This window comes from Vulpes vulpes, chromosome 3, assembly GCF_048418805.1.
Source record: "Vulpes vulpes isolate BD-2025 chromosome 3, VulVul3, whole genome shotgun sequence".
NCBI classification, from domain to species: domain Eukaryota; kingdom Metazoa; phylum Chordata; class Mammalia; order Carnivora; family Canidae; genus Vulpes; species Vulpes vulpes.
Window position 1 is genome coordinate 122,066,518 of NC_132782.1, and position 26,251 is coordinate 122,092,768.

Here is a 26,251-nt window from a genome sequence, read left to right on the forward strand (position 1 = left end):
TATTACATTGAACCTGTGTTCATTGATAAATGAATGTATAAAGAAGTTGTGGTATCTATGTACCATGGAATGTTACTAGGCAACTTGAGTTTGAATGAACTCTACAGATGATGGTGGTGGTGTGGTCAAGTTTGGGAGCCACTGGCTATAAGAATAAACTGAGTAGGATTGAAAACAAAATAAATGAAATGCGAGATAGACTTGATGGTACTATTTGAAGGGCAATAATGCCTTATGTGTAGGGTACCAGGAAAATAAACCCACTATCACGTGCCATGTAGAGTAACTTTAGATAAGTTGTTGCCAAATAATAATAATTCATAAATCTGTAGTATACTGAAGTCATCAAATTGCTTTCAGGTATCTTACCTACCTTTTGACTTTTTGTAATAACACTCTTGAGTTAGGTAAAATGTTCCCAATTTATGGGTAAGAAAACTCAAGTTTATTAGCATGCTTAGTGAAATAAGTCAGAGAGAGAAAGACAAATACCATATGATTTCTCTTATAGGTGGACTCTACAAACAAAAACAACAATAAAAAACAATATACATACACAAAACAAGCGTATAGATACAGCGAACAGATTGGTGCTTGCCTGAGGCAGGCGCGGAGACTGGGAGAAATAGATGAACTATTTTGTTTTTAGTTCAAATTAAGTAAAAAAATATATTCCCCATTAAAACAAAGCAAAACAAATCTCAAGATTTTGTCAAACTTCACCCAGCTAGAGATAGTATTAGAACTTTCTCTGATGTGCTGCAATAACACCCTTAAAAAGAGGAACTGATTAAAATTGGCACTTTTTTATCATTCTACAATATTTACAATTTTGATTATTGATATTAAGTTACACATAGAAATTGTGGAGGAAAGAACTTTATTAGAACTTTTTTTTAATTCAGAATTTTAATTATGCACATAAATAGCAACATGAGAACCAGGAGTTCTAATGATGGACATTATCTCTAGGTGAAAGGATTTCCGATTAGTCCACTGGTAGTATGGTATCACCCAAGATAACAAAGAAGTCTGGTATAGTTTTTCCTGAAGAAGAAAGCCAATTTACTACATTCAGTACTGACTTCTCTGCCATTTTTCTGTAGAAAATACATGGAGTTTCCAATGTTTACCTATAACTTTTGAAAGTTCTCCTTCCACAAATCTTCTACAACTATGTATCCTTGTAAACCCCAGTCATATAATTTCTCCCCACTGATCTGGACAAATATGATGGCTTGTTGTGAATAATAAAGAGAGGCAGCTAGTCCCATGAACCCAGGTGGATACACCAGCTTCTTTATTTTTGACCCTCTAGCCAAAAGAAGTCCAACAATGCCAGCAAAACCAATAACACCAAGTCTTGGAAAAAATCCAGGAGGTGCATTTTGGAGATATTCATAGCTGTCTAACCCCCATTGAACCAAGCTCTGCATCTTGGGCTTTGTTTGTGAGTACATTTCCTGACACCAACTTGTGTATGGCTCGCAATAATGTCAGAGATGTGAAATGCTTTCTTCAATCTGGGTCCTTGGCTCCTCCACTTATAGATTGACCCTCAGGAACTGAGTAGAGTGAAAGCTCATTAACCTTCACAGAAGTTTTGTGAGGTGAATCCCTTTTAGGTGACGCATAGACTTTAAAGGTGAGCAGACTCAGGCTGGCTGGCCCCACACACCTCTGAATTACCTTGAACCTGTTGCTGGCAGAGGTGGCTCCAGCCGGGTCACCCCGGCCCCGGCCCCGCCCACTACCTATGAGAACTTTTATGATTTGTATGGTGTGATGTAAGAGAATTAATCTCCTAGATCCACTACATTTAAAGTTTATTTTTCGTATTATTGAAGCATTATTTTATTTTAAAAATTTATAATGAAGTATATATATTTTTGACAAAAAAGGTGCAATTGTTTTATAGAGTCTCTATATTCCTCAAGTAAAGATAACTATTTTAAATTCCTTTAGCTATTTCTCTTGATATTTATTTGCCCATGGCAAAATAAAATGTTTATCCTGCTTTAAAAAATAAATTCTTGGTTTTAGATATTGTAAAGAGAAACTCTATTGTTCTCATGTATATTACATATAATACTCTCTGAATACTACTTTGCTTCTGTCACTAGATTTGTGGGTCTTCCATATATCAAGTAGTTCTATGACACCAGTGGGATGTCCTGTATTTTCCTTGTGTACTTAATTCTAACAGTATCTATCTGGAGATAGCATCAGATCCTATAGGTTAAGAGTCCTATAAAACCATCCGCCCTCCACCAAATGCCAATCACAAATCCAGGCTGTCACCTGTGCCTCTTATTGACTAGCTGTAGAGGAGAGGTTCCCATGTACCCTTCTCAGGTTCAATTAATTTACTGGATCAGTTGAAAGAACTCAGGAGAACATTTTACTTACTAGATTATCTGTTTATCATAAAAGGATAGAACTCAGGAATTTCCAGATGGAATGGATGTGAAAGGCAACGTATGTAGGAAGGGATGGAGAGCTTTAATGGTCTCTTTGGGTGTGCTTCCACCTGTTCACCAACCCAGAAGCTCTCTAGAGACAGTGTTTTGGATTTTTATGGAAGCTTCATCACATAGGCACAATTAATTGAACGATTGGCTATTGGCGACTGATTTGACCTCCAGTCACTTACCCATCCCCAATCTCCAATGGTGGGAATGGGTCTAAAAAGTTGGTTGGTTCCCCTGGTAACTAGACCATATCCTTGGGCCATCTAGGGGCTTTCTAAAAATGACCTCCTTGGGATGCCTGTGTGGCTCAGCAGTTGAGTGTCTGCCTTTGGCTCAGGGTGTGGGATCAAGTCCCGCATCGGGCTCCCTGCATGGAGCCTGCTTCTCCCTCTGCCTGTGTCTCTGCCTCAATCTGTGTGTCTCTCATGAATAAATAAATAAAATATTAAAAAAATAAACTCAGTTAAGGTTTAAAGGGGCTTGTTATAAATAAGAAACGACTTTTATGGCTCTCATCAGTTAGGGAATTCCAAGAGTTTTAGGAACTCTGTGCCAGAAACAGGGATGAAGACCAAGTATATATTTCTTATTATAAACCACAGTATCACAGATGTTATCTGTTTTCCACAATGAAATTTAAGGATTTAGCTTTATTACATTATCTATCTCTACTTTGTATTTTCCCTCCTATTCTAAGATATATTTTGAGGTAAGTAAATTTTTAGTTAAGTCAGTATTCAGAATTGATATGATTATTATTCACTCTTTCATTCAATGAATAGTTATTGTATGCTTATAATGTACTATACTATTTTCTAGATACTAAAGTTTCATCTATGAACAGAACTGACAAAAATCTGTGTTTTTATTGAGACTATGTTTTAGAGAAGACAAAAAATAGAAAAAAATGTGATAAATGAATAAGTTATATGGTAAACTTGCAGAAGGCAAGTACTAAGGGAAAAAAATAGAGCCAGTTACTAGGACTTGACTGTTGAAGATTTTAAATGGGGATGGGTGGATAGACTGAGAAGATGACATGTAACAAATACTTGCAAGAGGTGAGGAGTGGGCCATCCAGCTAAGGGATAGGCAATCCTGACCAAGGGAATAGCCAGGGCAAAGGCTCTGAGATGGAAGGGTGTTCAATAAAGACAAAGAGACGGTGTTGTGGGATAGGAAGAGTGAGGAGAGGTAGCAGGAAGTTGAGTTTAGAAATGCAGCAAGAGGTCCACATTGTGTTGGGCCCTATAGACCATAGTAAGGACTTTGACATTTACTTTGAGAGAAGTGGAGAGGGAGGATTTCAAGATATGGTTTGATGTGTTCTGATTTATGTGTTAGTCAGGATTGTTGTAGGAAGTATTGTTTGAAAGCAGGGAGACTAATTAGGATGTTAATTGTAAGAATCCATGCAGGAGATGAAAATGACTTGGACCAGGATGGTTGGAATTTTGAGCAATGGTGATATTATGGATATATATTGGGGGAGTGTTAAAACCTACTACAATTAATCCATATAATATTGTCACATTTCTTTTCTTAAACACTGTTGTTTTAATATTTGCAGCTTTTGTGTTAGCTCTTTGATTTTCTCTGCACCTACAAAAATCCATGAAAAGCTTTCTAACTTAAGTGTGAATTCTACCCCTCCCCCCAATAACTGAAACATCAATATTCTATTTGATTCATTTTTGGAGAAGGAATGGTGAAGGTATTCTTGTACCTCCCAGTCCTCTTGTTCCAATTAGGCTGGGTGATATCTAGGCTTCTATTGTTATCCTGGGATTTTTCTCCACCATCAGCTTTTGGTTCCTTCAAGGTTGGATTTTTTTTTTTTTTTTTTGGTACTGTTAAAAACAAAATTCAGCTGAGTAAATTTAAAGATCATATTTGCTTTATTCAATGGATTGGGCAGCATCCCATCTAGCAAATAGAAAGGAACTCCAAAGAGCTGAACAAAAATGGGAGATTTTATAGGCAGAAGGAGACTGGGAAAAGGAAATAATGGATTATCTCATTTTTCTTTGGGGAATGGAAGAAGTCTATCTGGCAGATCAACTCATTAGTACTGACCAGGAAATTCCAGATTTACTGATTCAAGATTACATTCCTGGGAGAGGTCGAAATTACAAGTAGGTTAGGTATTAAGTCTTGGGTAACTGACATGCAGTTTAGCACAAATAACTCCATTTGGGCCTGTTTTCTCTCTCTGCCTCTCTATTAATAGTACCAGGGCTTTATCTCTTTTTATTATCTCCTTCTTCAGTTATGTATCTCTTCCAAGAAAGAATACATTGGTGATAAGTTTTTGAGATTTTTCCTGACTAAGCATGTTCTTGTCACAACCTCATGAATCTTGATATTTTTGACTTGTTAATCTTCTAGGCAGGTGTGATGGTTTATTTTGTGTACCAACTCAGGTAGGCTGTGGTGCCCAGTTGTTTGCTTAAACATAAGTCTAGATGTTATTGTGAGTTGTTTTTTAGATGCGGTTAATATTTTAGTCAGTAGACTTTGAGTAAAGCAGATTACCTTCCATGATACCCTCATCCAATCAGTTGAAAGCCTTAAGAACAAAGACTGAGGTTCCCCTATGAGGAAGGAATTCTCCTTAAGACTGAAACATAGAAACCCTCCCTGAGTTTCCAAACTGCTGACCTACAGCTTTAGAGGACTCAAGAGTGCAGCATCAACTCTTAACTGAATTTTCAGATTTTGGACTTGCTAGTCCCCACAATTGTGTGAGCCAATTCATAATGAAGTAGTCTCTAAAAGCAGCTTTTCCAAAAAAACACTTTTCTTGATCCAAGTATGCTACAGCTTCTATTATTTTTTTGTGGATATTAATGTTAGTTGTACTTAAATTTTATTCTTCCCTTCATTGTTGTTATTTCCTAAGTCCCTTTATTTTCTAACAATTTTAGTTTCTGTCATATTAGATGCTATCTGTCCATATTTGCAGATAGGGCATCAATCATCTTATTGAAAAGGAATATGTGTATGTTCAGAGTAGAGCGTATTGAGTGGTGAGTTTTGCTGTAAAATAATTAGGCAGAGACCTATATCTTTCATTGAGAAAACTTTGTGTTAGCATTTGAAAATATTTTCTCTTGGATCAGTTTCCTCAAAAAGGAATATTTTAATGTTCCAATGTGGCAGTGAGGGTTATACAGAAAAAAAGGGTATTGTGGGATCACTATCTAATGGTAGATTTTCACTAAGTCCTCCTGGTTTTAGTGGAGACCACCAGCCCTCTCACCAGTGCCTATTCTCTCAAGTTTAAATTATTACTTGTTCAATCTCATTATTTGGAGAGGTTCTCTAGGAAGTGGGAGCTTATTCACAATTGTGTGTGTATATGAGTGCAAGTGTGTATGTATGCATGTGCAGAGAGTGGTACTCACCTAACTATGCAGAGTGGGGTAGCTGATGAGAGTTTGGAATACTTTTTATACAGATTTTCTGCCTGTCATCCTCTTACATTCAATTCGACCTGAAATTCTACTTTCAAAGCCATGAGGTAACCAAATGCCTGACACTTCCTTCTTTGCTCCTTTTCATTAGACTGTGCTCCTACCCCTTTCTCACCCCCACCTTATGGGCAAACACTTAGTTTTTGGCTTTGTTGAGTTTGTTTAAATAGTTATTACTTATTCTTTTATTGTCCAATGTACAAAACGTTTCTTGTGTCCTTTTTTGTTTTAAAGTCAGATTGTGTGTTTAATTGCCATATTTTACCAACATTGAATAGCTTCTCAAAAGACAAAATAATCATCATTAACTCATCTATAGTAGAGTGATAGTTGGTTTTCTTAATACCAATAGTGGTTTAGCAACAATGGATGTTAAATGGAGATTGCATATTTGACTATTTACTATCCACCATAATATTGTGAGCTATGTATTGGGTAAATTAATATAATTTCAGTGCATAAAAATAACTAATTTATATTTAATACTTTCAAATCCTGGAAGCCCAGGTGGCTCAGTGGTTTAGTGCCGCCTTTGGCCCAGGGCCTGATCCTGGAGACCCGGGATTGAGTCCCGCATCTGGCTCCCTGCATGGAGCCTGCTTCTCCTTCTGCCTGTGCCTCTGCTTCTCTCTCTCTCTCTCATGAATAAATAAATAAATAAGTAAAACATAAAATCATTATTAAATTTAAGTTAAAATACAAGGATGAAGACTTCAAGAAAAAGGGACATTAAATTATGAATATTTTTAAAGGCTAGCAAGGTATTAAAATATTTCATAGGGAAAATGAAAATCTTATCTTCTCTTTTCATACTTTTGTTTTATGCTTTATTTTTTGATCATTCTTATTCTTCCTCTCCTGGTTTCCTTATTGGAAACAATGTGTTAGTTTTCCAACTAAACAATGAATTTTTCACTACATTTTTAGATCTCAGCTTTTATAAGGATCATTATGCAAGCTCTGAATTTTCCATATTTAAAATGTGCTTCATTTAAAATTTTAATTTCCTAGGAAATTACTATGTCTAGTTTTATGCTTTCAAGGCATCCCATCTATATCATTGGCATATAATCAATATGAACTATTAGAAATTAATTACTAAGTTTAGGATAGATTTAGGAAACCAAATCTTTTTTTCCATATTGTATTAATGCTATTTGCTGAAATGAAGGTGTGGAAAAATGAAATATTTGTTAATGTAATACCTTTTTAAAGTGTCAGAGTTATAAGACAGATCATTTTTGATATTATACATCATTGGGCCAACATAATAGATCAAGTGGGCCATAAATTTACTTTTAGTGTCATTAAAAAGCTGAAGGCTAGAACTATCACATTCTAAATATAGGAAGTTTTTCATAATAAATTATAGATAAAAGTATAATAAAGTTGCTCATTGCAGTGAAGGTGCTTGTACCTACACATATACTAACTAGGAGTAGAAACATTTCTTGCCAAGTTCCAAACCATATATAACCCCCCCAAAATATAACATTCTGGTGGATAAATTTGTTATTGCCAACTAACAAAAATTTCTACTTTTGGAGGGGAATGCTTGATGTCTACTTTATTTGGTGCTTTGAAAAAGCACTTTAAATATTAAAATAAAATTATATATATATGATTAAAATTTTTAAATGCTCAGGAATATGTATAGAAATTCAGGTTGTTAAAATTAAATGACAGTGGATAATAACCCAGAGTTTCAAATACATCAATTGATTGATTAATTGATTGTCACAGAGAGTTAGAATTTATGTATGGTAAAAAAGCAAGTGAATGAAGCTATAATTTTATTTCATTTACTCTTAGGACATCAACAACTGTTTCCACCTAAATAGATCTTTAAGCATACACGAGTATTGACTATTATCTACAAATATTTATTGTAACACTTAAATAGAAGTATAGGTTAGCATGGTGTATTTATTATTAGTGAATTGTATGTAGTATGACATAATTTAACTAAAATTTAAAGTATGTATACCTAAAAGATTTTTCCATATTGCTATTTCTAATTTAACTTACCACTGATAAGAATGGTTCCTATAAAGATTAAATGAAATACTGCATTTGAAAAGTTTAGCACACTCAGCCTAACATAATCACTTTATTAATGCTAACTGATATTTTTCTTAACTAAAAATCCAACCTTTAAAGAGATATACAGAGCAAAGGTTAGGAAAGAGTACAACTAACTCAGATTTGATTCAATGTATATTAATTGATCATCTAATTTATGCTATACATGTTAAAATCTAAGATATGTTAAAAAAAAAAGACTATGTGGTTCTTGCCTTCAGACCTATGTTTTATGTTTTTGTTTTTTTAAGTAGCCTCCACACCCAAGGTGAGGCTTGAACTCCTGACATTGAGATCAAGCATCCATAATCTCCAGTTATGGAACTAGAGGGTATTATGCTGAGTGAAATAAGTCAATTGGAGAAAGACAATTATCATATGGTTTCACTCATATGTGGAATATAAAAAACAGTGAAAGGGACCATAAAGGAAGGGAGTAGAGAAAAATTAGAGAGGAAGACAAACTATGAGAAACTCCTAACTGGAAAACAAACAAAGAGTTGCAGAAGAGGAGGAGGGTAGGGGAATGGAGTAACTGCATGATGGGCACAAAGGAGGGCACTTGATGAGATGAGCACTGGGTGTTATACTAAATGTTGGCAAATTGAATTTAAATAAATTTTTTTTAAAGGGTACAGGGTTGACATCATTGGATTTTTTTTCATTTATATATTTGATTCTTAAACAAATTTGTTCTAAAAATCCTTTACCACTAGTGAATTATTTAATTTAATTAGAACAATCTATAATGCTAATATGTGGGATAAGTCATTTACTTGTGAGTGAGACTAGCCAACAACTGAGCATCTGTATTTCAACAATGTCTTTCTGATTCCTATTTTCATGAGATAATACGGAAAAAATATTCAGGTGCAAGTGTGTGTATACATGAGGGAGAGAGAAAGAGAAAAAGAAAAAGGATACAGAGTATGAGAGAAAAAAAGCTTCCAAAGAAAAGTATTATCCCTCTCTTATGTCTCTTCATTTTATTTCCAAGTCATTGACTTTTTCTTATAAAAATTCACTATATATTCTGGGGACTATTTCTTTATTAATTATGTATGTTGAATATCTTCTATTCTTCATATTTTAACTTTCTAAATCTCTTTTGTTGAGCAGATGTTCTTAAATTTCATGTCATCAGCTTTATCAACTTTTTGCTTTAACGCTAGTCCTTTTAACCTCATTTCTTTACCCTGAGATCATGAAGATAATCTCTCTTATTTTCTTTGAAAGTTTTATAATTTTGCCTTTTTAAGGTCATTAACTTCCCTGGAATTGATTTTTATATGTGGTATAAAGTCACCATTCAAGAATCTTCTGGTTAAAAAAAAAATATTCTAGCTATTTGGCCGTTTGGGTATATTGGTTCAAGACAATCTTTGGGCCTATTGCTGTCCTGGAAATCTCTGCCACATAGCCACAGAACCCAGAATCATTCCCATTGGTATTTAGGCCAGAGTGGACAACTCTTACCAGGCAGCATTAAACTACAGGCAGGACATGGACAGACATGGACTGAACAGTCAGATTTCGGGAACTCCCAGCAGGCGCACCAGGCTTTTTTCCTTGCAATAATGTAACCTCTGATTTTAAAAAGTTAAATTTTCAGATGTTTTAATGCTGTTATGACAGGCTTTTACTATATTTTGTTTAGAGTTTTGCATCTACTTTTTTGATAAGATTAGTTTATGATTTTCTTTTCCCATACTATTCTTATAATTTGTTGTTATTAAGATTTCTTTAATAATAATGATGATAACAAACCCTTACAAAATGCTTAATATGTGCCAGACTCTCATGAAAGCACTTTATATTCACTAACTCACTTAATCATTATCATCACTTTATAACGTGGGTAGCATTATCATTTCCATTTTATAGATGACTATAGTGATCCAATCAGTTAAGTAACTTGCCCAGACAGGAATAGGAAACAATAGAGCCTGGAATTGCTTGTGAATGATTATACTTGTGTGTTCCTTTCATGTTTGGTAGGGCACAACTCTCAAGGTGTCATTTCTTTGTGAGCATGTTTACTATACATTCAATGTATATACTGGTCAAAGAACTGCTAGGGGTTTCTATTTCTTTTTGGATATTTTCTAGAAATGAATGTTTCAAATTTTAAAAATATTTTTCATTTACATAATTTTATAATCTTTTCAATTTTTATTTTTATTTGTTTTTAAAATTAATTAATTTATTTATTTGAGAGAGAGAATGAGAGAGAGAGAGAGCATGCATAAGGGCGGGGAGGGGCTCGGGGACAAGCAGACTCCCCAGTGAGTGTGGATCTGGATGCCAGCTGGATCTCAGAATTCCAAGATTATGACCTGAGCCGAAGGCAGATGGCTAACCCACTGAGCCACCCAAGCACCCTAATCTTTTCAATTTTTATACCATTTGTGGCTATGTTCCCATTCTCATTCTTATGTATTAAGTGGGTTATGTGCCCACTCTCATTTCCTTGATGAAGTTTTTATATGTAGCCTATTTGTTACTAATTTTCCATTGACACGAGTTTTTTGAAATATGCTTATAAGTTTTGATATATAGTAGAAATTTTCCCTTTGATTATAAGCTTAACTACCTTGTGAAAGGATATTATGAAGTGTGATTTGAATCATGTATTGCTATACAACAATAACAACAAAAATATAATGGCTTAAAAAACATTTTATTATATATCAAAATCATCTAGATCAGGAATGTGTGCACAACTTGGCTAAGTGATTCTTCTGTGCCATATAGGGTTTACAGTAGTCATTTGGAGATACGTTCATATGGCAGCTGGACTGGTCTGCAGGCGACTCATATGGCTGATACCTTAGAAGAAATGACTATAAGGCTATACTTAGCTGGGCTCTTCTTTTTAGCCATATACTCCTAAAATCTAGGCATAAACCACCATAGTGTTCCTTCTATTGTAGTCTGTTGATCAAAGTGGTCATAGGACAGCTGTTTTGAGAAGAAGAAACCTAGACCTTATCTCTTGAAGAATGTCAAAGAATTTGTGGGTATCTTCAATCTGCCACAGATATTCTTAGGAACAATCTATATTAAGGAACAGGGGAAGTAGGATTGAGCAGAGGGAAAGGGGAAACTGAAATACAGTTACAACAGGCCTCAACCAATCCTAAGAGGGGGTTCTGGAGTTGGAATGAATATTTGGATTTGACCTGAATTATGGCAAGAGGGTCAAGTTTATGAGTGGCTCTATTCTGCCAGTCATTTGATATGGACTATCTTTGGGGTGGGGAGGCATGTAACTTTGGCTTATGGAGTTCCCTTGTGGTCTAAGCAATTCTCAGAGTGAATTAAGTTGTAAGCCATTATCAGTCAACACTCCTGTCAACTGAGCACCTCACTCATGAAGGGATAATCTGGGTGGTGCATCTCAGCATTCATTACACATGTCAAGAAATAAATTGAGGCTATAAATAACAATAACACTGATATAAAGGAAAGAGTTAAGTACATTTTATTAAATACAGTAATGCATACATTTTAAAAAGATAAAGATATTAAAGAAAAGGTGTTTCTGTAAAGTATATTTAGTATCTCTAAAGGTAGAACCTAATCAATGGAACAGAATAATTCTTAAAATTTATAAACTATTGCATTCAAAGTAAAAATGGAATTCTTTACTTCCAGTAAGTGAGGACTTGAACTGTGTCCCATCTTCCTCTAATTTAACTTATAAAGGCAGCCTGCAATCTTCTTACACTGAAACTATAAAACATATATAATTTTAGATTTTTTTAAGTGCAAAGATTGCTAAAAGCAATGAAGATTGGCACAAAATAGAATGGATTGAAAAGCAGCACAAATCACATGGAAAGAGGAATAGCAAGATAGTCCAGAAGCAACTGATCTCAGGGAAGGCCTAAATGAAATAAGATCTATGAGATCTGGAAGGGACAAAGCAGAAACTGGAAAAATGAATAGGTCAAAGTGCATGAAAGATATGAATAGAATTACGTATAAGAGATGAAGTATCTTAAAAAACAACAATAAAGCTACACTCCCTAAAGGAAACACCTGCAATTGCTGGACAAGGAAAACCTAGTTTATTCCATAGTAAGAAGTAAAATTCAAGCTGGCCCAGCATTGACGCACAGCTAATAGAAGAAATAAAAGGGGAAAGACTTACCCAAAAAGCATATTACAAAATGAGAAAAAAGAGATGAAAGTTCTGCCCAAATATTTCATCATTAACTAAAAAATAAAATGAGTAAAAATGAAATAACCATTTTTTACAAAAGAAGACCTCAAAGTATAAACACAAAATTTCAGGAAAAATATGTTGAGAAAATAGAAGGAAATGAAATGTATTTTAATAGAACTCAGGAAAATGTGGGAAGAGCAATAAAAAAATCACAGAAATATAAGACAAAATTGGAGAACAAGGCAGCATAAACATTGAGGATAACACAGGAAAGGCACTGGAGAATAGGATGAGAAAAGTGACCAAAATAAAAGAGAAACACAAGAGTACTTAAAAAGAATTAAAGGGAATAGTTAGATACACAAGAATGGCAAAGGAGATCAAATGTGCATAATTGGAGTTTACCAAGAAAAAAGCCAAAATAATGGAACAGAATATAGAAACATATAATTCAAGAAAACATTCCTGAAATTAAAGAAGACTTGAATCTACATTTTTGAAAGGACATGTAATATACCAGGACAATTTGAACCAGAATGGTCAATAATGAAATACACTCGATAAAGTATTGGTCTTCAAAGAAATAATCCTTTGCAACGCTAAGCCAAAATATTAAATCACTTAGAAGAGAAAAAAAACCCAAATTACCAGATTTCATATCTTCGTTAGCAGTATTCAGCATCGGAAAACAACGGAGCAATATTTATATGATATGCAAGGGAAGTGTAGGCCAAAGATTGTATGTCCAGCCAAGTTGTGCTTCAAGTGAAAGTTCAACGAATTGTTTTGAACACACTGGCCCTCGGGGATTAGTATTCCTAAAAGTCCTTGTTAAGGAAATTTCTTGCAAGTGAACCTCAATCAAAGGATGACTGGAAAGGAATGACAAACTCATAAACTTTGAGCTTATTTTATTTAGAACACAAACTAAATATAAATTTTATATGCTTTAAGAATGAGAAAATGTTAACCACTTAAAGAAAAAGAAGACAAAAAATAGAGTAAGTCTGTTACCACATCTGGAGTATCTGGGAGTCGAAGAATATCATTTCAAATTAATAGAATTAAGTAATAGATAAATAAGCACATTGAATCACAGTAATCTATACTGGCTTATCTGTTGTCAAAATGCCGTTACTGTTACACTCTATATTTGGAAATTGTTTTCAAGATTTCTCTTTATTCTATGATACCTGGTTAAAGTTGGTCAAAGACAGGAACTCCCAGAAAGTATAGAGTACAGATAGGAAGAAGTCATTTATTTTGGAAGGCCCTGGTGGTCAGAGATGATAATAGTCAAATGCAGCCCTATGTGGTAGTCCTCAGCTTGGGCTAATTAGAATTCTCCTCCTATGTTCTGTGTCATGGTGTTTTCTAACCCCCTGGCTCCCTGGCCACTGCAGCCCAAGGCTCACCACCAGGGCTGTGCCTGTATACATGCAGTGACACCTGTGCAACGGAGGCAGCAGTGTCCTTTGACCTCTACAAACATCCCCCTTGTCTGTAGACAGATGTGCATGGCTTCTTGGATTTTATTACAAATTCGGACTATTTCATTTATGCCAGTGCTTCAGGCAGTTGTGATTCCTGACTTTCTCTCTGGATCCTCCAATTCCCTCTTTCCAGATGTTGAATTCCCCAGCAACTCCCACATGGTGTAAATTCTAATTCCTAAATTAAAACTTTGACTGACATAATGCTAACAGTGGCTTTGGTTTATGAACAGTACAAAAAGTGAGCCAAGCAAGATAATTTTATTGACTTTAAGAATATACCAGGAAAATACAAATTTAAAAGAAAGAGTTTGTGATCTTAATATCAAATAAATGGAATTCAGACCCCAAAGTGTTAAAATACATGAGGAAGGGAAATTTCTTATGCTAAAGATTTCTATAATCAAAACACAAATTTGTGAATATATATGCACAAATGGCACAATGGCAACATTAATTAATGCTAACATTAGTTTAACCTATTTTTTATTTCAGTGGCAATGCTTCTGGCATTTTCCCATTAAGCACGATGGTGGATTTGGATGAGAGATACATTGTTTTCATTTTAATGAGTCACTAATCTATGACAAATTGTTTATTTTATTTTATGTATTTCCTTTTTTCCTTTTATTAAAAAAACAAATGATTGTTGAATTTTTGTCAAATAATTCATTAATATCTATGGAGGTAATATGATTTTCCTCAGAGTTATCACTATGATTGATATTGATCCATCTGTATATCTCTGGAGTAAATCCACAAGGTCATAATTTTAATGTGGTGCTAGATTCTTTTTGTGAGTATTTTAGTGTGGAATTTTGCATCAGTGTTCATGACTATATTTAGTGTATTTTTGTTGAAATTTCTGTTAAATGTTGAGATAGTTTTTATGCTTCTTTCATATAAATATTTTTAGAATTATCAAAATACCTTGAAATTAAACACATTGTAGTATCTAGTCTTTAAAATTTTGAAACTAACTGGATTGTTTGCTTTTTGGAAGAATAAGGAAAATCTTTTCATTTATGTTAATTATGTTTCTTTCCCTTGGAATTTATTTAGTAAAATTTTATTTTTCTAGAAGGTTACTAATTTCATCCATACTTTCAAGTTTATAATAAGGATATAAAAGAATACTAGAGTGAACAAGTTGACTCAGTTCTAGCTCAGATTAAAGATAACCACTTTGAAGAGATACAAATTTTATGGATATGTGATTTTTCTGTAGTACTGTTGATTTTAACAGAAGTTTAGAGAAAGAGAATTTTACATTGGTAAACTTTGGAGTTTTTAATTGAGACCTTGTATGTAGAGATAAAGGGAAATCAGTACATTTTTATCGACACTTCTTTATTACTAAGAAAGTTATTAGAAAAGAGAGAAGACATAATACATGATGACTGTCCTGAAGGCACTTGCAACCCAATTGTAAATTCTTTCAGGATTTAATCCCCCAAAGGCTATAATGAACTATTGAAGGTGAGTATAACTAAATACTAAGATATTAATTTATACTGTAACCTTTATAGCATTTCAGAAGTTGAGATTACTTAAGGCTGAGGTAGTCAGAGGCTTAAAGGGGAAAATGAATCCAGGAAGGGTAGGATTAAAATTGACAGGATTCTAAGTATGGAGACAAGACTAAATGTGCCTTTTGTGACAGTAGAGATGCAGCATATGCTCTATTAGCATTTGTTGAATAGACAAATGTGTGAATAAATATGTGATATTACATAAGCTAGGGGAAAAAAGGAAGGAAGCAAGGAAGAAATGGTTAAAAAGTCAAATATCATAAACAGATCATAAAATGACTGCAAAGCACCCACTGAATTTCTCAGTGAAGGATTGTTGATCATGGAAATAGCCATTTCAATGGATTACAATCAGATTTTAGTGAGTAGGAAGTGGATGTGCTGAGAAGAAAATAGAGAGTAAAGGAGAATAGAAATTTTTTACAAAAGGATTGTTTTGGTATTGGTCTTGTTTTGTTTTGTTAATGTGAGAAAAACAACACATTTGTAGACTATAAGGAGGGATTTAGGTGAGGGAACAGATTTTATGAGATGAACACAGTAGAAGGTCATGATGGAGATTGCAGAAGCAGGGAAACCTCTTTTGAGAATGAAGTTAATAGAAGGGATAGCTGCAGTTAAATCTCATAATGGAATATCAGGAAAATTGATGAAATTCTACTTAAGCAGTCTTACTTTATTTTACAAAATGGGAAATGGAGACAGTTGCTGAAAGAGGGAAGCAGGTAGTGCTGTATTAGAATAATGAAATTTAGACTAGATCACAATGAAAACGGGAGTGAGCAAGTCAGTTCTAGCTCAGTTTGAAGACATATTTTTGGGAGATTCAGTTTTGCTGTAGTGGTATTTGTGCACCGAGATACGTGTACGTTGATAAAGAGTTTGGAGTTTTGAAATGAGTATACAGATTGGGTACCTGGGTGGCTCAGTCAGTTAAGTGTTTGCCTTCAGCTCAGGTCATGATTTCAGGGTCCTGGGATGGAGCCCAACATTGGGCTGCCAACGTGGGTTTCTGTTTCTTCCTCTGCCCTTACCCTTTGCTCATATGCTCTCTCTCAAATAAATAAAATCTTTAAAAAGGAAAAAAATAAGAAAGACTAACTGAAGTATAGAAATTGGAGAAAAAAGACTTAGAAAATAATGGAAATACAGAGAAAGGAAGTATGGTAAGAAATTGCTGTATTAATCTCAAGATTTCAGAGGTTTAGTTTTATAGACGATAAGGTTTTTCGAGGAAGTGATTGAAATGTAGTACAAGTAAAAGTCACTGAAAGTGAGGTCAACAAACTGAGAGTAAAGGCCACATGATATAGAGGAAAAAAGTCACAGATTCTGATATCTATCTCTTAAGCTACATGACCTTGGAGAAATAATTTCAATAGCCCTTAATTTCCTAATAAGGAGAAATAAAGTGCTACTATAAACATTAGTGGAAAAGCATGTATTAAACAGTTTGGCAAAAACTCAGCATGAAAGAGTTGTGTTATTACATTATTCTTTTGTTTTTGTTGTTCTAATATTATTGTTTTGTTAATATTGTTATCATTTTTACTTTTGTCACAGTTAAATAGATCAAGGACATGGGTGTTATCAGATTTTGAGCACAGAGGAGTCAAGTGTAAAAGTTGTCAATGAATACAAGGAGTTGGAAACAAGAAAAAAAATAGAAAATGGTAATAGGAATTGCTGGAGATGATGTTTTTGGATAGCTTGGAGAACAAAAGAAGCCTTATTTTTATGCTCTGTGGAAATCAGAAATAAAATTTTAGTTTTACTTTTTAAATATTTTCTTTTGAGAGTGAGATACAGGAAAAAAAGAGAGAGAGAGAGAGAGGAAAGGGGTAGAGGGAGAGAAAGAATCCCAAGCACATTTCATACCCAGTGCAGAGCTTGATGTGGAGCTCAATCTCATGACCATGAGATCATGACCTGAGCTGAAATCAAGAGGACGCTTAACTGATGAGCCACACAGGTGCCCCAGAAATAAAAATTTTAAATAGTAATTTGTAGTAAGAGAATTCTGACTTCTCTCTCTGCATTTGTACCTGGAAAAGAATTAGATGAAGTAGCTCTCTATCAAGGAATTGGAAATCTACTGGAGAATGTTTAGAGTAGAATGGAATTTCATAAGAAAAAATATAAAGGACTAAGGGAGTAGTGAGAGGATGAGTAAAGAGAGAGGAAAGATATAGCAATATGAGGATGAAAATATGGGAAAAAGAAAAAAATCAGAGAGCCAAACAACTGGATAATAGCAAGCATGATAGGCGTGAGATGAGAGCATGCCTAGATGCCACATTGACACCACAACAAAATTATTTATATGTTGGAACTGGCTGATTCTTCTCTTGGTGATGAAACTTAGGGATGTTAGAAACATGATCATGTCACATATAATAATTGAGACTGAGGATATAGGATATATTAGATATTTTTTCATTGTTTCAGAAATACTAGGATGACTAAATGCAGATAACGGAAATCACAGTTTAAATGTAAATCCGAGTTTCTCATACTCATTTTATTTAATTACAGAGACCTCAAAAGAAAATATGATGAAAATAGTGTAAAAACTTGCATGTAAGTGCAATAAAATATTTTCCTGAGATTTAAATTGGCTGACTAAATTTCCTCAAAAACTTTCATTTAAAAAAACATTAGTCATTTCAAAATCTTGGGCATATGAAACTTGCATAATGTCTAAAAAAATAATGCAAGCATTGAAATATGTACTTTTTAGATAGCACTTAAAACTTTAAATAGAAATGTAACCCACAGCTGACAGATTGTCTTTGTCAGCCTTGAACAACATGTAGACAGAAGGCAGCATGGGGTTCGCAAATACATCTGGAGTCCTGCTCTTTGCTTGCCTGCTGCGTGGGAGTCTTCATGACTGGCAGGTCTACTGGCAGCTCTACAGGCATCAGAATGGAAACAATAGACCATTATCTGGATATGATAGTCACTTATTAAAATCTCAGCCATATACATTCTTCTTAAAGCACCATTTTAAAGATATTCATTGGTAATTGGAACATAAAATTTTAAGACTTCTATAATGACATAAGTCATAGTAATGATTAAATTATTTATTGGAAATTATTTTGTAACTAAGTAGTTAGTGGCATAATAAAACAGGTATTATCGTTTATAATAAATTATACGATATAGATTTAGTTTATTGACTAAAATTTTAAACGCAATAATTACTTAAGTTACTGAGAAATATATACACTCAAATTTGACAAATTAGTATTTACACCCTTCAAAATAGGAATTTTTCTGCCCTTTGTCTAAGGCAGCCAGGAACTGGCTTAGGTTTTTTATGTGAATTGGCATTTTCTGGGCTCACAGAACCCAACTCATTTTGTAGACATTACAGTTCTTTACTGCCACAGTGGAGAACAAAGAGAACTGGGAGCAAGTACAGCGACTTGATATTTGGCTCAAAAGCAGTAACTCCCAAACACTTAACAAAACTTTTCTTACACCTTTTCAGAAGGTATGAGACTGGTCAGTACAATGACATGTAGCCAACACGGGGTTGTTTCTTCCATTTTATAGAGAACTTAGGAATTTTTCCCAGTAACATAAACTGTCTCATAAAAGTCAACAGTAGTGTTGATTATCTTGTCAGAAACAAGTACATCCAATAGAAGAAAACACACACACACACACACACACACACACACACACACACACCACATGAGATGATAGACTCATTTAGTTTAGCACTTTTTTTTTTTTTCCATCTCATGGCACATCTATGCAGCCTTCCAGATTCTCTGAAAATATTTTGGGCAAAGAAAGAAAGAGAAGATTGTTTCCTGTTCTTCACTTAGCCTTTCTCTGATCAAACCATAATAAGCATACTCATATGCCTATGCATACCATACTGTTCCATACAAGTACCAACCATCATGTATCTTTCTGGGACTCCCTCTAAATTCACATGACATATGTTGGTTCAAAAAAAATAAGGTTTCATGATTCCAAGGACATCCAAAAGATTTACAGAAGTATTTTCAGGTGCTAATTTAATAAAGACTGCAGGGCACCATCATCTCTCACTGGCTTATGACATTAGTTTTTTAACTAGTATCCCTGCCCCATTCTACCTCTCCTATGGCCTGAAGTAACCAGAGTGAGCTTTTAAAATCAGATCATACCTCATACCTCTAAAATTTAGATCATACCTCAAAATTCTCAAAGGAATGCTCTCATCTAACAGTAAAAGTCCAAATCCTTAAATAGCCTGTGGGCTCTGCAGAGGACCTGGTCTTATCTCCTACCTCTTCCCTTTCACTTGACCTGTTTCAGGCACACTAGCATCCTTGATGTTTTTTCAGCATTTCAGACGTACTCTCACCTTAGAACATTTGCACTGGCTGTTTTCTTCTGTCAGGAAAATGCTTCCCCAGATGTGGCCCATAGCTTGTTCCTTCATCTCCTTCAGATTACACTGATAACACCTTTTCAATGAGCAATTCTATGAACACATTACAGTTGACCCTTAAACAACACATGTTTGAACCATGTGGGTCCATTTATACACAGATTTTTTTGACAAACAAGGACAGTGCTGTAACTATGTTTTCTTTCTTTGGATGTCTCTTAATAACATTGTCTTTTGTCTAGCTTATTTTCTTGTAAGAACACAGTGTATAATACATATAACATATGAAACATATGTTAGTTGACTATTTTCAGTAAGGCACCTGGTCAACAGTAGGCTATAAGTAAAATTTTAGGGGAGTCAAAATTTGTGCATGGATTTTTGACAGCTCAGCCGTCAGTGCTCCTAACCCCATGTTGTTCAAGGGTCAACTGTATTTAAAATTACTACCTCATTCTCTGGAATTCCTTATCTTACTTAAATTTTCTTTGTAGGAAGCATCATCTTCTAACAGATTTCCAATTTATTTATTATTTATTTATTTATTTATTTATTTATTTATTCATTCATTCATTCATTCATTTCATTTATTTTTATTATCTGCTTCTGCTCACTATAATGAAAGCTCCACCAGAAGGGGTGTTTTTTTGTCCATTCATTGCTATATTTTCAACACCTGGAATAGTGCCTGGCACATAGATCTTGTCTAATAAATATTTGTAAAAACTTGTTAGAACTTGGAGGCCTATTTTCAGGGTTGTAGTTATAGAGAAATTTCTCATACAAAAGGAAAATTTGTAGTGATATAGTAAGCAACTGTTTACATTTTTATACTTTTATAAAACAAAGACGAATTTATTTATTATTTATTTTTTTTAACATTACAAAGAGATTTATTTAATTTATTTTAGAGAGAAAAAGAGCAGGGGAGGCACAGGAGGAGAGAGAAGCCATAGGATAATTTATATTCTTATATATCTTATATTCTTTATATTCTTAACTGGCTTTTTCCCTTTGCCATGATTATGTTGATGAGATATTCATCTGGTAATATTTATATATGTAATTAAATTTAATTGCTAAATAGTATTTAATATAATATTAAAATATATTTACTCATTCTCCTATTGATAAACATTTAGATTTTTTCTAATTATGTTCCTTTTATATACCATTGCAATTAATTTTTTGTACACTCATCATTGTGACCATAAGAGTTTCTCTAATGTGCCTAAACATGGAATTTTTAAATCAAAGCTTACATGATTTTCAGCTTTATTAGATGCTACTAAATTATCCTCCAAGGTAGTTATAGCAATGAAAATACATAAATTCAAGGTTGCGCTTTTTCCTCCAGACATCATCAAGGCTTATTATTGTCAGACTTTATTTTTTTTCCAATCTGATATATGAAATGATGCTTAGCAGATGCTTTATTTATGTTCCTTGATTAGTCATAAGGTTGAGAGTCTTTTCATTATTAATCGACTGTATAGGTTTTCTTTTCAATAAATTATTTGTTCAATAGCCTTCAACCATTGTCCATGAGAGTCATTAGTTTTTATCTTGTAGATTTGTGGTTTTCATAAATTTTGTATGTAAAATATTTGAAAGTTTTGGTTAGTGTGACCACCTATATTAGACTATTTTCAATAATGGAAAGATGTACTCTTAATAATTATGTCAAAGTAACAGAAGAAAACCACAATAATCTTGGACAAACTGGTTTGTACAGTTACACTAGTTGTAAGCATTGACATCTATAGTTTCTTTTTAAACTTTGTTTATACCATATTTCATTGAAGTGATTATTTTAATTTATATGCAATCAAATTTATCATTTTTAAAACCAGTCACAAAAAGATAATTCTGTGTGACTGCACTTATATGAAGTACCAAGAATAGGGAAATTTAAAAGAAAGTAGGGACTGGGAGAAGAGGGTAATGGGGTTATTGTTAACTGAATACAGTTTCAGTTTTGCAAGATGAAAGGGTTCTGGAGATGGATGATGGTGATGTGATTCACAACAGTGTGAATGTATTTAATGCCACAGAACTATACACTTAAAATAGTTGAAATGGTAAATTTGATTTTATGTATATTTCACTATAATTAAAACTATGAAATAAGAATCAATAAATTAGTCTAAAAATCACTATTTTGTTAGTACTTGATTACATATCTCATGCATTTCTTCTTTGGTAAGTGTCTGAGAGTTTTTAAGGGTTGTGTGTTTTTCTGGTTGTTGTTTTAATCACTGAGAATCTCAATTTTGCCCTCACACTTAATGGTAGTTTAGCTGAATGTAAAATGTTTACTGCATGATATTTTTCTTGGTGCTTCCCTTGTATTCAGTTTAATGACCAGTTCTTTGTGTGAAATATATTCTCTTTGATAACTTTGTATTTTCTTTTTCACCTTTATCTTCTGTTTTATCTTAACATTCATTAGTTGAGTTTTAGCTTAATTTAATATGCTTAGTGTTTAAATTTCACTTCAATCTGAGGATTTGGGTCTTTTTGTAGTTTTGGAAAATGTTCTACCATTATTTCCTTAAAATAGTTTCTCTGTTAGTTTCTTTATGGGATCCCAATTAGATAATGTGAATTCTCTTAATTGATCCTACAGTTTTTGTAGTTTCTCTTTGTTTCTCTATAATAAAAATATGGGTAAATATTTTTAGACTAATTTTTCAATTAAATTTGCTCTTGATTATGTAGAATTTATTATAGTTTTTAAATATTTTTTTACAGACAATATGTCTTTAATTTTCTAATATTTCTGGTTGGTTTTATTACAGATTCATATTTTATTTTATATCTCTGGGCTTTTTAAAATTTGTTTTTAATAAGTATTATTCTTAATTTTCTGATCAGTCAAGGCATTCTTTTGAAAACTCTTCTCTCGAGGGCTCCATAAGTTTAGTTTCAAGTACAATAGATTAATATTTCGACTATTAACTTTCTTGGCCACATTTCTTAGCATATAGTTTTTTATATTTAATTGAATATTGCGATTTTGATGTATTGATCCATGAGGGGTAAAAGTTTTTGAGTCTGAGTTTTATTTTATGCTAATTCACTCTCTCTATCTATATGATTTTTGTGTTTTTTTTTTATTCATTTTATTTTTCTTAAAGATTTTATTTATTTATTCATGAGAGTCACAGAGAGAGGGGCTGAGACACAGGCAGAGGGAGGAGTAGGTTCCCTGCAGGTAGCCCGACATGGGTCTCCGGGATCAGGCCCTGGGCTGCAGGCGGCGCTAAACCGCTGAGCCACCCGGACTGCCCATAGTGTTTTGTTTTGGGTTGTGTTACTTCCTCAGGAATTTGCTAAGCTATTATCTTATGTATTGCTATTTTGGGTCCTCTGCTTCATTGTAATATGGAGAAATCTCAAGATCTGATAATATAAATAGTGAGTAGTTGGTTGAATTCCTGGGTCATGAGGTTGTGTCTTTTTCTTCTCACAGTCCTAGATTATAAAGATTCCCTTGAAAATATAACTTAAGGCAGTGTATCAGCAGCTTTTTTTTTTTTCAAGCTCTCTTGTATGAATATGAAGTCCTATCTAGTCTCATCTAATCACTGCTCAAGATGGTTGTTTGGCCCTTGTCTTCTCTCTTGTATGGAAGATTTTGATCTTTGGTGCCATATAGTTACAAAATATGGAGCAACACTGTCTACTTCCAGTTTTGAACCAACTGGGACTACAGTTTTCTTCCAGGCCACTATTTGTATTTCTATTTTAGATCTATTTTCCATTTAATTATTATGCTATTGCTGTGTGTTTCGAGCAGAAGCAATGTATCTAACCATGCACTTCACATCTTGACCAGAATTATTCATTAGTATTATAATTCAAAATAGTTATAAATAGAAAGGAATGGAAATAAAGATTGTAATCTTATTTCTCAACATATAAAAGATATTATGGAATAATTTCTGTGCTAAATTGGTTTCCATGTGAAGAGATCCATTGACACCTTTTCTTTAACATTGCATTATTCTAATTATTATAGTTTTGTTTTAATTGCCTCACTTTTCTTTCTGGAGCTTTTAGTTAAAGTGGATACCAGGAGATGAGGAATAAAGTGAAGTAGATCTGTCAGGGTATATTTTTTTAAATGTATCTTTTTCATTTATTCATTGGAGATAGCTTTTAATATTAGGCACCAGACCCTATTCTGATCCCCCAAATGTATTGTGTCCTATTTGTACAAAGGGGAATGGAATATATATTTACTTAGAACAAAATATTTGGGCATTTTCCAGAGATGTTTCAAAGTTCCCACAAGATTTAGCTCTTAGGAAATCAAAGTACTGTGACAATGAGCCTATGTATTGTTGCTTTAACTGACCCAGTTTTCCCGTGGAGATATTTATCAAATTGTGAAGATAGATAATACTGCTTGTCAGTTATATACAAATTTTAGAGAAATAACATAGAATGTAAAATGAAAAACTGCATTATCAAAATTTAAAAGATCAATTGTGAGCCTCTAGTGATCCAAACTGGTTTGTTGTTGTTGTTTCTGTTATTTTTAGCAAATTAAAAAAAAATATATATCCCTTGGGACAGAGTAACTGAGTAAAGTCTGATACAAAAGATAGATAACATCAGTTTGTAAGCCTAAGTTGCTATTTTCTGCTTACTGTGTCATAGCTTGAAATGTTATGTAATTCAAGGATAGCTAATATTTATTAAGTATTTAATGTCAGATATTTTGCTAATGCTGTTCATGTATTATCTTACTTAATCTTTCAAACAATCCAGTGAGGTGGGTATAATACTTACACCAATTTTAGAAATGAGAATACTAGGAGTTAGATTGGATGGTTTACTTACCCACAAATGTACATACTTTTTAGATTATAGATTCAGCATTTAACTCAGGTTTGCTTGAACTTAACCATTATTGTAAATTGTGTCTCAATAATTTAATATATTCAGATTAGATAAAAAGACAAAAGCAATGATATGAAATTTTATCATTCAAATAACAAGGTCAGTTTTAAAAATAAAACTTGAAAGCAGAAATTTCTCCAAAACTGATAGAAACATTTCAAAAGACCAGAGGAGTCAGCTTTAAGGGCTCATACTAACCATATGTAGGATCATCTGAGCATCAAGAATAATTATTATCAATACAGCTTTAAAAAGGTGAGGAGGAGGTGGCGACTGGGTGGCTTAGTGGTTGAGCGTCTGCCTTTGGCTCGGGTTGTGATTCTGGGGTCCTGGGAGAGTCCTGTATCAGGCTTCCTGCAGGGGAGCCTGCTTCTCCCTCTGCCTCAGTCTCTGCCTCTTTCTCTGTGTTTCTCATGAATAAAGAAGTAAATTCTTAAAAAACCTAAAAATAAGAAAAATTAAAAGGTGAGGAGGGGAGGAATTAAAACTATTCTTTTCTTTAAATTTTATTTATTTATTTATTTATTTATTTATTTATTTATTTATGAGCGAGAACATGAGCAGAAGGGGCAGAGGGAGATGGAGAAGCAGACTACTCTCAGAGCAAGGAGCCTGAGGTGGGGCTTGATTCAAGGGATTTGTGATCATGACCTGAGCTGGAGGCAGCTGCTTAACCTACTGAATCACATAGATACCCCTAAAACTATTATTAATAGAAGAATATCAACTATTAAATGTCAAAGGAGTGAAATAAATAAAATATCACTGTTTGCAAGGATCATTGTAGTAATTAAGGCAAAGATTAGCAATGAAAACTAAAATCATTGAATGGAAGATATTGGGTATAGAATACTTACACTGAATCTAAGTATTACTCTGGAGATTACTAGTTTACTATAAAGGAAAAATGATTCTTTGCAATGGAGAAGTTTGATAGACATGACAAAATAATCAAATGTAATATCATCAATAGTAACAAAATAACAATTTGTACCTCTTGATGGGCCACAAGGAAGTACACAATGTTAATTATGAAATATTTTTGCCAAAAACTTTTAATGTGTATATAATTAAGAAAAAAAGAATTTAAAAATTCCAGATTGTGGAATAACCTACTAAACAACTTGGCTAGACTAAAAAAAAGTCAATGTCATGAATTGAAAAGAAGAAAAAGAGGAGGAGAAAGGAGGAGGAAGAGGAAGAAGAAAGAGTAGAAGGAGAAGGAGAAAGAGGAGGAGAAAGAAGAAAACAGACAATAAAAAAGAGTAGACAGTTCTAGGAGACTAAAGAGATGTGATAACTTGTCATGATTGGATCCCACATTAAAGTTAAAACAACCTGTTAAGTTGGGGTAATGAATAAATTTGAATATGAACTATATATTAGGTTATATATCTGAATCAAGGCTAGTATCTTAGGTATTATAATGGTGTTATCTATCTATCTATTATCTATCTATCTATCTATCTATCATCTATCTATCATCTATCTATCATCTATAATATTCTTATTCTTAACAGCTACATGGTAAAATATTTGTGAAAACTGATGTCTGCATCTTACTTTTAAATGGATCAGAAAAGGTGTTTTTACTTTTTTATGGCTAAGTAATATTCCATTGTGTATATGTGTATGTGTGTATGTGTGTGTCACATACACACACAAACCACATCTTTATCCATAAAAAGAAGTGAAACATTGCTATTTGCAACAACATGG

At 33.5% G+C, this 26,251-nt stretch overlaps 1 pseudogene; it reads right to left on the reverse strand.

The window, feature by feature from the left end:
- Nucleotides 1–1,038: 1,038 nt before the first annotated feature.
- LOC112918359 (MICOS complex subunit MIC26 pseudogene) lies at nucleotides 1,039–2,657 on the reverse strand (annotated as a pseudogene).
- Nucleotides 2,658–26,251: the final 23,594 nt, after the last annotated feature.